Source organism: Canis lupus, chromosome 2 (genome assembly GCF_011100685.1).
Source record: "Canis lupus familiaris isolate Mischka breed German Shepherd chromosome 2, alternate assembly UU_Cfam_GSD_1.0, whole genome shotgun sequence".
NCBI lineage: Eukaryota > Metazoa > Chordata > Mammalia > Carnivora > Canidae > Canis > Canis lupus.
This window is the reverse complement of record NC_049223.1, coordinates 67,093,529-67,108,121: the sequence shown is the minus strand read 5'-3', so window position 1 is coordinate 67,108,121 and position 14,593 is coordinate 67,093,529. Positions and strand designations below refer to the sequence as shown.

The window sequence follows — 14,593 nt, the reverse complement described above, 5'->3', positions numbered from 1 at the left end:
ATTAGCATTAATAAGCATCCTCTGGGAGTTACGTACCCAGAGGTAGAACTGTAAAGTCAAAGGATATATTCATGCATCTTTAAGTGTACTACATAGTGTAAATTTTTAAAAAGTTTTTATTTAAATTCCAGTTAGTTAACATACAGTGTAGTATTAGTTTTCAGTGTACAATATAGTAACTCAACACTTCCATACATCACCTAGTGCTTATCACAAGTATACTCCTTAATTCCCCATTACCTATTTCACCTATCCCTTGATCCACCTCCCGTCTGGCCACTATCAGTTTGTTCTCTGCAGTTAAGAGTCTGATTCTTGGTTTACCTTTCTCATTCTCTTCCCCACCCTCTGCTCCTTTGTTTTATTTTTAAGTTCCACATATGAAATCATGGTATTTGTCTTTTTCTGACTCACTTATTTCTCTTACCATAATACTCTCTAGCTCTATCCATGTCATTGCAAATGGCAAGATTATGTTTTTTTAATGGCAGAGTAACATTCCTTATAATACACACACACACACACACACACACACACACACACACCCCATACCAACTCCCCTCCACCTCCAATATAGGGTTAGAGTTAGGGCCAGGGTTAGGGTATGTTCCTGATGTCTTGCAGTTCAGAGACTTCCACATAGGGTTAGGTTTAGGGGTTAGAGGTTAGGTATTAGGGTTAGGACTTGCATCAGGCTAGGTCTCTGGTTCTGTAGTTCAGCTACCTTTCCAGGGAATAAAACCCCAGACTTCTGCTGGGGTGAGAATCGACATGGAAGTCATCTACCTAGCTGAGGCAACCAGGGGATCTGAGGCTCTAAATACTCTTTTTATTTTTTTTTTAAGATTTTATTTATTTATTCATGAGAGACACTGAGAGAGAGAGAGAGAGAGAGAGAGAGAGAGAGAGGGGCAGAGGGAGAAGCAGGCTCCATGCAGTGAGCCCGATGTGGGAGTCGATCCCGGGACTCCAGGATCACACCCTGGACCAACGGCAGGCGCTAAACCATTGAGCCACCCAGGGATCCCCTAAATACTCTTTAAAAATATATTCAGTTGTTCCTTTTTTTTTCTTTTCCCCCATGTTGAAAGGTAGCAATTTCATTATTATTATTAATTTAAATTCCAGTTAGTTAACATGCCGTGTATAACACACATTGTTCCATACAACACCAGGTGCTCACACAAGTAGTGCTAATTTTTTTCTTAAGTGGTAATACCAGTTTATACTCCTACTAGCTAAATGTTGCTTCACATGCTTAGCAACAAACATTGCTAATGTGGTATACAGTTCTTAATATAAATTATTTCATCCCTCCTAGGTTTGTTTCTTTGGAATAGGGTATGACCTTTCATACTTTAAACTTGTTTGATTCCAGTGAAGCTTGAAGTAATATTTATGAGGCTACATTTATCACTGTGTTACAACCTCAAATTTACTTTATTATCCACAATCTAGTCTATGTACTAGACGATTGGTATCGTGAACTATAAGCAGTGTTTTCAGTGAACTTTCCCAAATGTATTCTTGACTATTTTTTTGTATTTCACACTTGAAGAATTTCATACTATTATCAACTTTATCTTATTTTACAGATTTATTTAGGCAAGTTTTTCTCTCTTGCCCTATATTCATTTAAAAAATAAGTTGCCAGCCTGTCTTGATTATGAGTCTTAAAGCTAAAGTTCACTTCTCACCATGGACCAGTCACTTGGATATTTAAAGACAATGTCTAGAAATCCAGATTTGATTCTTCCACACAGTAGTTCTCAAGAGTGTGGTGCAAGGACCCTTGGGGGTCCCAAAATACTACTGTAAAAAGCATGGGTAGTCAGCAGTGGCACTAAAACTATGGTTATTCAGACTTGGCTTTTCAATTTAGCCAACATTTTCTTGAAAATAAAGTGGGTTTCTCACTTTTAGGAAAATGATAGTATTTGTGGCTAATGATAAAATTTCAGCTTCTATGGGATCCCTGGGTGGCGCAGCGGTTTGGCGCCTGCCTTTGGCCCAGGGCGCAATCCTGGAGACCCGGGATCGAATCCCACATCGGGCTCCCGGTGCATGGAGCCTGCTTCTCCCTCTGCCTGTGTCTCTGCCTCTCTCTCTCTCTCTGTGACTGTCATGAATAAATAAAATCTTTAAAAAAAAAAAAATTTCAGCTTCTAAATGAAAATTGGAACTTTAGAGGACTTGTAAGACTGTGAGCCTGACAAACTAAAAACTTTTTTGGTGATATTAACAAGTATGATTTAAAAAAAATGTATAATGAAGTATGTTAATATTGGGAAGATCTGCATAATTCGGTAAACCAGTATTTTCCAGATGACCAATGCATGTTACTAAGCCATGCATGAATAAAAGAACATTCAAAGTATAGGATAGACCATTGGATTTTAAAGTAATAGAGTAGGGAAGAATCATTTCTAGAATGGTACAGTAAGGACCTCAAAAATCTCCTTCATAAAAATCAGACAATACTGGCAAAAATCTTGTCAAAATAAACTTTTTCAGGACTCTGGACATCAACCAAAGGCAAGAATCTGAGAGTATCTCTTCAAGAAAAGAACTGAATATCAGTAAGAATAGTGTACTTTGCTGTGTTTTAATTTGCCCTATTCCTATAATCCTTTCCCTAGCCTTGAAACAGTCTTGACAACCAAGAGCTGTGCAAGTAGGTTAGCTGTGAAAATGTAAAGCCTAGCAGCTAGTGGATGGGCTGGCAGAATAGGTTGGGAGCTCCCCAAAGCCTCATCCCCAGAGAACTGTCACTATTTGATGTGTTTGGCAGCTTCCTGACAAGCTCTATACTCCGTATTTATCTTTATTTGGCAAGACTGAGAGCTTATTCTGTATGGACAGCCTTATCAAACTGGAACATTTGTTAAAAACAATCATTAGCAATTCTTTATATCAGTTTGGGCTAGTGAGAAATTGAACAAATTTTAAAAGAAAAATGTGAACGAGATGTTCAAAGATGAGCTTTGAAAAACTCTGACACATTCCTGGAGATTTGGAAGGCCATACACATGTGCAACACTGTTTCCACACAAAAGACCTGAAAAGACCCTAATCTCTAATGTCTCATTAAGGAAACATCTATGCAATCATATCTGACCATGAGGCTAACTTGAGTAGGGACTTCAATGGCTATGCACAATAGAGAATAGAGACTTTAGAGTATTAATCCAGGAAAATCACTGAAAAAACAGCATTAACAACACAACAACAAACAGCAACAACAACAAGCCTAGAGGAGAGAATTCCAAGATTAACACATTATTATTATAAAAAATTCTTTTAACGAAAAATTATGATACAAACAGGAAAGTTTGGTTCATAAATAGGGAAAAAAAAAGAAGCAGCCAAAAGAAATGGTCCCCAAGGAAGCCTAGATATTTGACTTACTAGGCAGAGATTTTAAATCAGCTCTTATAAATACATTCAAAGAACTAAGGAAGTCATGTCTAAAGAGCTGAACAGAGCTACGAAAACAGTGTTTTGCCAAAAGAGTATCAATAAAGAGATAGAATCACACAAATTCTAGAGTACAATAACTGAAATGAAAAATCACTAGGGAGGCTCAATAACAGATTTAAATTGGCAGAAAAAAGAATCAAACTTGAAGCTATGTCAATTCAGATTATCCAGTCTGAGGTAGAGAAAGAAAAATGAGGAAGGAACATTAAAAAAAAAAAAAAAAAAAAAAGAACAGAACCCTCAGTGACATATTGAAGCACCACCAAGAATACCAACAATAATAGGGGTTCAAACTAGAGGAGAGAGAGAAACTGGCAAAAAAGAATGTGATGCATGAAACTGCCTAAATTAAACACACTAATCTACACATCCAAAAGCTCAACAAACTCCAAATAGGATGAACTTGAAGAGATCTACACTAGGATGCATCCTAGTCAAACTGATAAAAGTCAAAAATTTTAAATTCAGCAAGAGATAACCCATCATATACAAGGGAATCTCAATAAAATAACAGCTGATTTTTCATGAGAAACCAAGGAGGCCAGAAGACAGTAGGATGATATATTCCAAATGTGAAAGAAAAAAGACTGTCAGCCAAGAAGTTTAAAATTCAGCAAAAAATATCCTTCAAGAATGAAAGGGAAATTAACACATTGTGAGGTAAAAGCTGAGAGAATTAGTTATTAACACATCTAACAGAAAATACTAAAGGGAGTTTTTCTGGCTGAACTGAAAGTCCATTAGACAGAAACTCAAATCCACACAAGAAGTACTAGTAAAGGTAACTCCAAGTAAATATACTAGATGGCATAAATGTATTTTTTTGTGTGGCTTTTTTCCTTCTATCTAATCTTATATAATTGCATAAATCAATTAAGAGAACATGTTGTCAGGATCATAATGCATGAAGATGTAATTTGTATGACAACAGAAATGCAAAAGGGGGGTATAAACTGAGGGAGGAATATTGGAGTAAAGTTTTTTTTTATGTTATTGACATTAAGTTGGTATTAATATGAACTAGATTGTTTCTAAGATAGAAAGCAATTCTGAGGGATCCCTGGGTGGCGCAGCGGTTTGGCGCCTGCCTTTGGCCCAGGGCGCGATCCTGGAGACCCAGGATCGAATCCTATGTCGGGCTCCCAGTGCATGCAGCCTGCTTCTCCCTCTGCCCATGTCTCTGCCTCTCTCTCTCTCTCTCTCTCTCTGTGACTATCAAAAATAAATTAAAAAAAAAAAGTAATTCTGAGAGAAACCTCTAAGAAAATAATTTTCTTTTTAAAGATTTTATTTATTCATTCATGAGAGACACAGAGAGAGAGGGAGGCAGAGACACAACACAGAAGCAGGCTCCATACAGAGAGCCCAATGTGGGACTCGATCCCGGGTCTCCAGGATCATGCCGGCTGAAGGTGGCGCTAAACCGCTGAGCTACCTGGGCTGCCCAGAAAGTAACTTTTAAAAAGAGTGTAAGAAACAAAGGAATTGAAACCATATCCTAGAAAACATGTAACATAAAAGAAAGCAGTAATGGTGCAACAGAGGAAAGAAAAAAGACATAAGACATACAGAAAAAAATAACAGACATAAATCCTCCTTTATCAAGTTATATTAAATGTAAATGGATTAAAACCCTGCTATCACAAGGCAGAAATTAGCAGAATGGATAGAACAATATGATTCAACCAAATGCTGTCTACAAAAGACATGCTTTAAATTCAAAGACAACAAATAGGTTGAAAGTAAAAGCATGGAAAAGATATACCATTAAAATAGTAACCAAATAAGAGCTGGAGTGGCCATACTAACGTCAGACAAAAATTGTTACATTAACTTTAAGACAAAAATTGTTACTGGAGACAAAAAGGACATTTTGTAATGTTAAAAGTGTCAATCCATCAAGCTGCAACAATTATAAATGCACCTAAAAACAGAGTTCTACAATACATGAAGAATTGATGGAAGAAAGAAATAACAACAATGGTTGGATACTGTTATAATTATTATATACCAGTTTCATTAACGTATAGAACAATGAGGCAGAAAATCAACAAGGAAATAGATGACAATGCTATAAATCAATTAGACCTACCAGATATGTTTAGAACACCGCACCCACCTCTGGCAGAATGCATATACTTGTCAAGCGCACATCAAACATTCTCCAGGGAGACCCATATAATAGACCATAAAGCAAGCCCGAATAAATCTAAGTTCACAAATGTGTGGAAGTTAAACAACAGACTTCTAAATAACCAGGGGGAAATGTAACAGTAGGAAAAATTCATTGATATGGTTTCAAATTCCACATTACAATTAACCTTTAAATAACTGCCACTTGTTCAGTTTTGGTATAGTATTATTATCTGAACAGGAAATGAAGCATTCCTGTTTTTACTATATATCTGTGAGGGGTTAAATTTTTTTTCATGTATTTCAACCAAAACAAAAAACTGCAAAAAGAGAATCTTCTATTATTCCAGATACTAGAGATCTGAATTAAATGTAAAACGGTGCCACTCTTCACTAATTTTTTAATTTGGAAAGTATAGTTATTTTTCATAAAATACAGGTTATATTAACATATAATAGGTTTTTATTTTTAAATGAATTAATTAGAAACATTAACAATTATTTGTCTTAATTTCAAATAGAGTAATATTGATAGACATAAAGAAAAAAACTCTTTGGGGTCCTCAGACCAAGAAGTTTAAGAGCCACTGCTCTATACTATACACATAACGAGTATATATTTTCAAATCCTACTTTGCCTTCCTCAATTGAAATGATATGACTGATACCAACACCTATAAGTCTTCTTGGTGTCTTACTCCATGTCATACCATTACATGTTTCAGAATTTTTTTCCTCAAGATAGTGCCATTTAGCATTTGTATGAATGTTCATAACAAAATGTACTAAAAATGACCATGCTTACACTGACTGCCAAGACAGCTGGAATAACTTTTAACCTGTGTTTCTTCTAATACAATAGAGGTGCTAGGATTATTGCTATATCTTTAATATCTTTTACATACCTGGTTTATATTAATGCTGGTCCAAAGAAAAATTTCAATTTTTATAAATTTATAATTTGGGGAGTGCTTATTTGTATTTTAAAGGGATTTTCAATTTAAGAGGATTAAGAATTTCTGAAATAATGCTAGTTCACAAAAGTATTAATGCACATATTGTAAATTCCTTTATGTGAGATCTGAAAAGCAAATATGCCAGGAGTCCAAACTATGGGAATATTAACCAGCAATGATGACGATAACACAGCTGTGAGTTTCCTATTAATTTCTTTCTCACACTTCCTCTGAAATAGATTTTTGCTGTGTTATGGACTGTTTGTCCACCCAAAATCTGTACGTAGAAGGACCAACCCCTAATCTGATGATATCTGGAAAGTAATTAGGGTTAGAGAGGTCATGAATATGGAACCCTTGGGACACCACAGAGCTGATATCTCACTCTCTCCATGTGCTTGAACCTAGGAAAGGCCATCTGAGAACAAAGCAAGAATGTGACCCTTGACAAGCCAGGGAGAGAGCCTTCATCGGAACCTGACCATACTGGTGAGTAAAATTATTTTGGTTAAAACCAGAAATATTTATCAAGTTTGCCTTCTGGTATTCTTTACTGCATTGTAGGATTCTAAAACTATATGAATAGTTCATTTGCAAGCATATATATGGTTGGAATGAAATTCCGCTTTTGAGTATATGTAATTGCTGTGTGAGACAAAGTTGGCCTTCAGTAAATCCCTTTTCTAAAAGTCCAGTGCTGTGGTTCTCCAGCTTTAGAAAGTATTGGAATAATTTGCATTGAAAATACAGATTCATTGGCTGCATCCCCACATGTTCTTATTTCATATATATGGGTGAGGCCTGGGGATGTACATTTCTTAAAATTCCCAGAGATGCTGATGCCAGGAGGTTAGGGACCTCTTACTAAGACCCTACATTTTATATACTTTATAAAAATTGGCAGCTAATGAGAGTATGTTGTGTAACCTAAACCTTTGTTTAATGATTGCATTTGATTGAATACAAGAGAATAAAACCATTGATTCAGCTGGATGCACAAAAAACAGTGTTAGAAACACGTCTTATTCCTTTCAATAGCTTGTAGTGGTGCAGAAAATTGTTTTCTTTAGTAGCAATGCACCTTTCTTAAACAATACAAGTTTTGCAAAGGAGTCAAATGAGGGTTCACAGAATGGAAATTTCACAGACTTGAAAGGCAGTTGGAGAGGTTCAAGTTGGGAATCATTAAACTTTCTGAATTTGTGATATAATCTGCAATATTTAAATTTACGTTAAGTTATTTAGCTCTAAGAAGTATGATCTGAAAGTAAAGTAGCATGACCTTTTCCTTTTTTTTAAATTTATTTATTTATTTTTATTTATTTATGATAGTCACACACACACACAGAGAGAGAGAGAGAGAGAGGCAAAGACACAGGCAGAGGGAGAAGCAGGCTCCATGCACTGGGAGCCCGACATGGGACTCGATCCTGGGTCTCCAGGATCGCGCCCTGGGCCAAAGGCAGGCGCCAAACCGCTGCGCCACCCAGGGATCCTGACTTTTTCCTTTTAAAGGCAAACTTAAGGCTGCCTATCAGATAGGTATATAAGTGAAGTGTAGGATCCTGTTGGAATACCTGTGGGAGTAGAATTCCCTTGACAAGCAAAGAAGCAAGTGGAATATGTCATCAAATATGGATATTTTAGCATTAAATAACCTTTATTAAATTTGCAAATTTTATTTTGCAAATGATTTAAATTCAGAGAAAGAGAATAATCATGAAGAGGGGAGTACTTTTACCTTGAGCAATAAATACAGAGTATTTCAAATGAGAAAATTCTGTAGTTTATACCGTGTTACAGAAGGCAGTTTAAAATGATTTGGAGGGAACATCTCTGAAAAGGCAAATATTTGATCAAATGGATATTTAGGGTGCTAGCTTAAAAAGTTTAGGTGTATTGGTCAGAACATTTAGCAAATCAGAGAAAGAAGTATCTTTTACTTTCTATTGTTGTTATTCTGGCTTAGGGGTCCAGAAACTTCAATTACATTGAACATAATTTTTGTTCAATTCTAATGTTTAGAATGTTTTTCATATACATATGATAAGGAAAAGGTACTTACTATTAATGGGAATATGTTTAGTAATGTATGAAGTAAGCAGTCTCTTTAAAATTCCTATATTAAATGAATAATTACAGAGTTCTTCACCATTTCATGAGAGTTTCTTCCTTTTCATAGTGAGACATCTAAGCTCTTGAGTCAAACAGAAAAGGGTATAGGTTTTTGTGTTTTTTTTTTTTTTTTCCTGGTTTCGAAGTGGTGGAAGCAGGCTGAGTCAGGATCTAGGATTGGATCTGCTGATGCTTTTGTAGGTCCTTGGTTTCATTTGAATTTTCCAGGTACACTTTTAAGGATGTAACTTGAGGTAGGTGGTACAGTAATCTTAGTTGTCTAAGTGCAAAGAGTTCTTGCTTAATGAAATAAATGCATACTAGAGTTTCTATGAAATGAACTGTTTCTCTGAATTTTTCCCCCACAGAATGTACACTGAAGTCAACGTTCCCCATGACACATTCCCATGGAGACCCAATATCCAGGATTAGCAAGAATACAGTGTATTAAATGTCTTTTTTTGAGTTGCCTACTTTCTTCAAAGATGCTCCTGATTTGTTTTTGCTATAGATATTTGATTTCCTAAATAATTCAAATCCATTCTCCTCTCTCATGTTTTTACTCTATCAGTCCCTCTCCCATCCCCACAGTTTTTAATTATTTGAAGTAGGCATGTTCTCCTAGTTATAAGGGCTCCTAACATTGGGTACTTTAATTTTGAAGTGCTCATCATTCTTGTAATTATTCATATGTCCTTGGATTGTGAATTCCATGAAGTTGGGCACAATTTCTGATTTGTTCACTGCTACATGCCCCTGTGTTATAGCAGAGCCTGGATCATGAAGGAGTGATGTAGTTTTATAATGCAAGTCACAAGAACTTACCTCTTAGCAGCCCCAGGATCTAGAGTCATGTCAACAGTAGGCATTAAATAAATGATGGTTGATACCTTTGCACATACTATTTTCCTCTATTTGGACTGCCCTCTTTCTGTTTCTGTACCTACTAAAATCCTAGTACTTCAAGACTCAAGTCATGGTCACCATGGCAGATTCTACAGGTTGTCCATTTTACCACTCCAGGGGGGCCACTGACATAGACTGTGATGTGAATGGTAGCCTCTAGAGTTGTGCAATATAAAGGCCCCTCCCAGCTCAAATGTCTCCTCCTAGTAGGCTTTGCTGAAATATAGACTGTGATCTCCATGAAGGCAGTGATTTTTGTCTCATCTAGCCCCTAGAGCAAAAAGTGAATATTTACTCAATACATGGATATCTCCTCAGTCGTAAAGAATTATTTGTCCTCTATGTCTTACACCTTCTCCTTGCTTCCAGTTTGGCAACTTTTTTTGTGTGGAGTGCCTCATGATATGACCTAGTTCCAGTGATTCTGAACCTTCCGTTTTATACTGAAATGTGAGGGTTTTAGATAGCCTGTAATTCTAAGACTGAAGGTATTATGCCACATCCACACACAGGCAGATCAGTTCTCTGTATAAATTTCTGGAAATTGGGGTGCCTGGGTGGCTCAGCTGGTTAAGCGTCTGATTCTTGATTTTGGCTCAGGTCATGATCTCAGGGTTGGGCTGAGCTCTGTGCTGAGTGTGGAGCCTGTGTAAGATTCTCTTTCCCTCTCCTGCTGCTTTCCCTCCTTCCTCTCTAATAAAAAAAATTCTGGACATTGTGCATAACCTTGTTTTAATATGGCCTGAAAGTTTCACCTTAGGGTGTGGTACATGCAGTTTTGGTCACGAACCATAGTTTGAGTACTTTTTTGAAAGTAAAGGTTCTGGAAACTTGGATAGGAAAGAAGCCCTAATGGAGGACCGTTACACTCAGAGGCTGCCAGCTCAGCCCCAAACATAAGGTACACCATGAGGCATTGATGGCTTGAATTGTATGAAAGGGTGGTGCCCCACGTTCTGAAGATTTGGGTGAAGGAAAGGACTAGGCCATATGCTTGGGTGACCAAACTTTGTGTTTTCAGTAGAGGTATATGGGAATGTGATTTTATGTTCTGTGTATTTTGGGGTGTCAGTTCATACAGGATCATTTGTTCTCTTACATTCACTGCAAAGCCCAAGGATCTTTCCTAGACACACCTCCCTTAATAGGAAATTTATACAATGATTTTCTGTGTTGGGCTGAAAAAGTGGTCAAGCAATCATCTAGAACCCAGGGTAAGCATCGCCAAAAGATGGTCCCTGTAGCCAATCTGGCCTGCATCCTGTTTTTATATAGTTTTACTAGAACACAGCTATATTCATTGTTTACATATTATCTATGGCTGCTCTCACTCTAGAGCTGAGTAGATGAGATAAGGACCATGTGACCCACAGAGATGAAACTATTTACTCTGACCTTTTATAGTTTGCCATCTTCTAACTTAGGAGATGAAGCCTCCCTCTCATTAGAAGTCATGTCGTATCTGCCTGTTTTTGTGTTTAAATTTAAGTATAATTAACATACAATTTTACAATAGTTTCAGTTTTAGTTTTTATTTTTAAGGCAGAAATATTTTTGTGGAAAACACTTCATAAATTAATTTCATAAATTTTGGTAAGAATAAATTAAGACATTAGCTATTCCTATGGAATGCCGAGTTCTGCACTCCATCATCTAGTAAGTTCACTCTCTGTGAGAAAATCTTAGTACAAATCTCTCACATTGCCCCACTTTTCCTTTTAAATGTCATGTCTCATATTTGAAAGAAATCAGAGGAGTTAATTTAAAAAATATTAGTGATCTTTTAATTTTTCCATACTATATATATATATAGCTAAGGACTATATTTGGGTCATTTTTCTTGTTCTATAATGCGTCCTATCGATGCAGTGCAGTTTAGGTGTTGTATTATACAGTACCTTATACCTTGTTGACTTACATAAAATCAGGTTTCAAATACACCATTTTTCTTTGTAGATTATCTTTTTCAGTAGCCTAGACAAACCTTGGGTTTTTATGTCAGTGTTAAGTACCTGATTATCTAAGGATTTATTTCAAGGTCTTGGTTCCTACAATGGAGACCTAGTATATTCTACATCATTGGCTCTGGATAGTAAAACTGGAAGAAGTTATAAAACATATTATGTTACATGAAAATCAATATTTGGCTTATGCAATAAAATTTATGATTCTAAAATATTAGAAAAGGGGCTGATTTATAGTATGAACTTTATTTTTTCTCAAAGGCAATTGTTTACCTTGTTTGTGTTTTTTACAAACATGGATTTTTTTCCTTATCTTCATTAGTATTAACTGTATTGTCTAATTTAGTCAATATTGAATTTTTGTATTGCTTCTTATTCATTTCTTCAATTAAATTCAACAAATTATTTTCTTTGTTTATTTTCCTGTTAAAACTGCAAGGTATTTTCCCTTTGTAAAGGACCATAAAGGGACATTAAATGCAGAAAATGTTTATGTCATTTTTTTTTCTATCTTTGGTACCAGAACATGATATCACCAATGTCAAGTGTAATAAGAAAAAGGTGGATACTTAGAATTAAGGGTAGAATAATATTTTAAAAAGATATTAAATAAATAAATCTGTTGTGATACCTAATATTCATTGTAGCAAAGGCTAGATAGAGAGGTAAAATAGTACCAAGTCAGGTAAGTTGCTTAATCGAAATAAAGGCAAAAGAGAAACTTACTTGCCTTATACCTTCTCAGACTATTCCTATACAGAGCAAAGAAAAGCCTGAGAATATTTCTGATTGAAAAGATGAAAAAAATGTTAAAGACATCTTGTTCTGCTACATATATTATAAATCTGTTTGTAGTAACAATTGGAACATCTGTGTCTCATAATGAGGTATCTCTGAGAACATAAATAAGAGATGTTTTCCCTTTATATCAGGCCTTTGCAGAATGCATTTCTCTTGTGAATAGCTTGTAATTTATTCTGCAAATGTTCAAACTTAACAATGAATATGTGATTGTGGTTAAGAGGTGGTATGGTAGATTTATCAATGAAGGACCATTAAAAAGAAACCAAATTTTAGGAAAAGCTCATTTATTCATACATAAATATTTATTGTGCTACTATGTGCAGGCTACCGTGTGTGTTAAGGGAGTAAGGACAGAATAATAAACAAGATCCAGTGTCTCTTCTTCAAGAACTGAACACAGAATTCACTAGCTTCTAAGTAGCAGGACAATGATGCTTAGAGGAAATGTTGTCTGGAAGCTGATCTAGGGTCACGTTACGGACTTTAGGAGATGGTGGAGACGAGGGGACAGCACGGCAGAGCACTGCAATTCTGTGTGGCTGACAGAGTTGGGAGCGGGTGTGAGGGGAATGGCAAGGGATAAGGCTGAAGAAGTAAACAAGAGCTCTGTTCCAACAAACTGGGTATGGACCATTTTTCAAGGACAAAGAAAAGCCACTGAAGGTTTGTATTTTAAAAAGATCACTGTGGTACCTTTTTGAAGGATGGCTCAGATCCTCCAGCTGTCAGGCAAGAAAGGATGGTGGCTTGGATTAAATAATGGTGGGATAGAGAAAAGGGACAGTTAAGGGTTGAGAACAATAATCTAGTAGATCTGGGGGTAAGAGAAAAGAAAAAGTAACCAAGATAGGAAACATGGGAAGTGGACTGAGGTTTTGTAAGACACTCAGATATAAAAGTCGGAAGCTCAGGAGAGTATCCAAATGGCAAAAAGCCGCACAAAACAAAACACACCAAACAGGGGAGAAGTTGAGGAAACTTAGAGTATAATGTAGAGGGAGAAGAAAACTTAGAATGAAAGCCTGAGAAGCACCAACATTTAAAAAGTGGGCAAAGGAAATGTCCATAAGGGAACTGAGAGAATGGCCAGAGAAGGGTGAATGTAAAGGAGGCTGAGGAAAGGGAGTGTCAGGAGATCAAACGCAGGTCAAATGCTAGATTAAAACAGTGGGTTAAGGATATGGAAGTAAGTGATTGGAAAGAGCCAATGGTGCACAATTTATGTTTGGCTGGGAAGAGAAAACAGAGATTGGGCAGTAGCTGGAGAGGATGTAGGGTTTTAGAAGGAATGCATATATGCTCTTATGGATAAGAGATTTGGACACTCCTTAAATGCTGAAGAGAAGGCAGCAACAGAGCGGCAGAGGTTGAATACACAGGTCAAGCAGAATAAACAATGGAATGAAGTCCCTAAGAAGGATGTGGGACCCACAGAGAAATGGTACATTGATTAGTAAAAAGAAATAGCAAAAGGGATGGGTGTGGATAAAGATATTACATTTAGTGCTATAGAAGACAACTGACATTGTTAAGCACAAGGCCCTGTGCTATGTTCTAGGACATACTGGCAGGGAAAACAGATCCTGTTGCCCTCATGGAGCTACTTAAAAGGAATATGCATAGAGGATTAAAGGACTATTTCCAAACCCTTTGTTCAGTGAGAAGAGTATTCATATGCCTGCTTATAGACTCATAATCTATAAAGTGGAAAAGTCACCACCAGGCTTTGGGTAAAAGAATTACCAGGTGACAGAGAAAGAAGCCATCTAATCTCCACTAACACAGAATATATTATACTAAGGTTTAAAGACTAAAAAAAAAAAAAAAAAGTTAGTTTGGTATTTTAAGAGAAAAAGCAGGAAGTAATATAAATATTCTTTTGATTTGCAGATGCTTATAGTAGCTTTTACTAAAAATATATATCCATTTAAATAGTGTACGTATATACAATATATACATAACATTGAATATATTCATTATGTACAGTTTATTGCATGTCAATTACACTGCAATAAAGCTGTGAGAAATAAAGATAAGGCAATACTGATAAATGATGCTGATAAAAATGCAAGGAGAGTTTCTGGCCTGATATGTAAAGAGCTTTGGAAGTTGTGGCTCCTAGTCCTCACAAAAGCAACAAAAAAAGCTGAAGAAAGTAAAAACCAACTCTCCTTAGATCCAGAGAACTGAGATCACAGGGCAAACTGCTACTCTGAAAAATGGAGAGAGGGGTGG

General features: G+C 36.3%; 1 protein-coding gene and 1 long non-coding RNA gene across 18 annotated transcripts in view; one reads left to right on the top strand and one right to left on the bottom strand.

The window, feature by feature from the left end:
* Positions 1 to 9,586, top strand: part of LOC102154216 — an 87,696-nt gene extending 78,110 nt beyond the window's left edge. For 14 of the 17 annotated variants that reach the window (XR_005355861.1, XR_005355859.1, XR_005355860.1 and 11 more), the window contains 2 exons: positions 6,978 to 7,058; positions 9,053 to 9,586. This is a non-coding gene — a long non-coding RNA (uncharacterized LOC102154216). Of the gene's footprint in view, positions 1 to 2,514; positions 2,580 to 6,977; positions 7,059 to 9,052 lie in introns of all 17 variants that reach the window. The other 3 variants (XR_005355857.1, XR_005355851.1, XR_005355850.1) reach the window with 1 other exon arrangement.
* ITFG1 (integrin alpha FG-GAP repeat containing 1) overlaps positions 1 to 14,593 on the bottom strand; it is a 143,607-nt gene that overhangs the window by 44,889 nt on the left and 84,125 nt on the right. The gene's annotated exons all lie outside the window — the stretch shown is intronic.